This window comes from Theropithecus gelada, chromosome 10 (genome assembly GCF_003255815.1).
Source record: "Theropithecus gelada isolate Dixy chromosome 10, Tgel_1.0, whole genome shotgun sequence".
Taxonomy (NCBI): domain Eukaryota; kingdom Metazoa; phylum Chordata; class Mammalia; order Primates; family Cercopithecidae; genus Theropithecus; species Theropithecus gelada.
Window position 1 is genome coordinate 38,556,844 of NC_037678.1, and position 2,927 is coordinate 38,559,770.

Consider the following 2,927-nt stretch of genomic DNA (forward strand, 5'->3'; position numbering starts at 1 on the left):
TTTGTCTCTATAGCCCCAAAACCTAAGACATAGTAGCAAATATTTTAAGTTTTTTACATAAATTAATGATCTAAATTATTCTCTGTAAAGTAATGTTTCTTAAACTGTATTCCAAAGAATATTTGCTTTACCAGAAGTATTATACCCCAAGAGAAAGACCGCATGACCATCTGCATTTGAGGAATATTACAAAACTGTATTTTATGTCCAATAATCAGGAAATCTCTTGAATTTTACCTAATCCCCATTTGATAATACTATTTGTGGCAAACATTAACATTTGAGGAATTAAGAGTTTCAGAGAAACAATTGCCAGAGCTTCCCAATACAGGTGGAGGTTTCCTCTGGGTGGTACAAGCTTACTTGATTCAATTCTATCAATTGTGTCACGATCCCAATGTCAGGCACTCCTGCTCCAAAGGGGTGATTATAGATATGAGCTCTGAATTAAGAGAGACTGGCTTCAAATGCACTTATTTTCCTTATTTTTCAATAGTCCATGGGGTTTTTTTTCCTAATACAAGAGAGTAGACTTCTGTCTTTACTGTTAGAAAGCTCAGTATGCTCTGTGTAAAAGAGATAGGTTTAAAAAACTTAAAAACAAGTATTTAAAAAACCAAAGCTCACTAAGAAAGACGACTTTCAATTGTAATGGTAATCCCAGGACTCTAATGCAGCGCTACTTTCTAAATCCATTTTTATTGGCTTTCACAACATGGCTATTTAAAATTATTTTTTATTTTAGGGAAAACATAAATCCGAAATAAAAACATAATGATTTATCAATAAAAGTTCTCATGCTGATCCATATGGATTATTTCTAGCATAATAAAAGACAATAAGTCACTTGCATTTTTAAGAAAGAGTGCTGAGGAGAAAGATGTAATGTCTGCAATATTCATAAATTATCCAACTATAACCAGGAATAACCTAAAAAGGTTTCTAGGCATTCTTACGGGCAGATGATTACTCATGTTATATATATAAAGAAAAGAGTTTTAAAAGCTTCTAAATTCTAAAATTCAACTCCATAACTGAGGAATTTTATCTACTCTATAGACTACATATTATAAATAAATACATGCTGACTTAAAACTCTTGAAACATTTATCAAAATATACGACAACATAAAAGCTGTAAACTCAAATACTTACAAGGACAAAGGAAGGTTACCTGAGTAAGGGAGGTACTGAGGTGGGCACAGTAGCAAACTGGAGAATGTATGCCATCTCTAAAGGGGCAACCTCTGCACAGCAGACCAAACAGTGATAGAAACTCAAGAGACACCAGATTTGATTTTTTAGGATAAGCCTGAAGTCCAGATTTCTACACAAATCTTCTAAATTTTGCATGTTGATTCAACTTATAGAGGCAAACAAATCTGTGTAACACATTATAATATAGCCCTGTGTTTTTATATTTGCTATAAATGTGTTACTAAATGGTTGTGTATAATGCAGTAAAATATTTTCTTTCTCTAGTGTCACATGTTATAGCAAAAACTCTGGCTCTCATATATAATAAAAATGGCTAAAAAGACTCATAGTACTTGCTTCAAGAATTTTTCCAACATTTGCTCATTTAAAATATATTTGCATATAATTTTCCCAGATTGTTAACCAAATAGATCGTTGGTTCCCAGGACTGCTAAAACTAAATTATTGTAAGAATTCCTATCTGTATTCTTATTAACTTCATGAATTTCAGTGTTTAAAACTGATATTTTGGTTATGCTAAAGCTCTATAAACTTAACAAACATACTGAGATAGTTCATAATACAACTTCAACCAAAAAGAAATAGTTTAGGATTTGCTACTATTCTAATTGAGAAAGTCCAACTTGTAATGAACATTTGTTGACACATAATCACCTGCATGGTGACAAAGGGACATCAAATCCTGAAAGGGTCAGCCTCTACCTATTGAAAGATTACCCATAAGCAAATTTCTAAAGACTCTCTAAATGGTAGTGAATGATTAATGGTGGGAAGGAAAAGGTGTTATTCTGTAAGCTGAGAGATATTGCCAATAATATTTCCTTTCACTTCCCAGTCACAGATGTAGAGAAAGACAAATGTCTTGAAAAGCAAATTGAAAAGGAGAACTTTGAAGGAAGTAGCACCTATCAAATGCCAACCTTCTAGAGATTTCTAACATTTTTGAGATACAGAAATGTATATATTGCACTTCTCTATTCTGGGTTTCTTAATCAGGAGTATATCCGAACCTTGAAGTTTTTTTTTTTTTTTTAATTTTATTTTTTGGCTGTTATTGTTGTTAGAGACAAGAGTCTCACTATGTTGATCAAGCTGGACTCAAACTCTTAGGCTCAAGCTGGGACTACAGGAACATGCCACTGTGCCCAGCTTCAAGAAAATGTTTTTAAACACGTTCGGGCCTTATTAGGTCTATTGCATCAAAATCATCATGGGAAAGCCTACAACTGTAGAGGTTTAACAAAATGTACTCAGGTCACTGAAATGCACAATTCTGAGAATTAGTGCAGCAATCCCTTCAGTCTCATCTCTCACCCGCATGGCTAATTCACTTTATCAGTTGGACATGTGGCCAAAAAGAGAAAAGAGTAAGAGATAGTGTCATTTATTAAAGCTCCAGTAAAGTTTCCTGGGTATGGGTAGAACAGGGACAAGTAAACTCAAAATCCCACTTGATTTTGCTATTTATAAGCTCCTTATCTCCCACCTTCCAACCAAGACGTTCTAGATCTCTCTGAGAGGAGTCTTTAGACTCAGTGTTTCAGAAAATTATCAGCAGCAGCAACGTGTCCATTTACTGTAAGTTGATTTAGTTTTGTTTGAGTTTTAAGAGAAAGCCTATTTCCAGGGCATGTTTTCTTTCCTGTGGCGTTTTACACTAATTAGGGGAAAAGGAAAAAAAAGAAAAGAAAAGAAAGGAAAAGAAAAGAA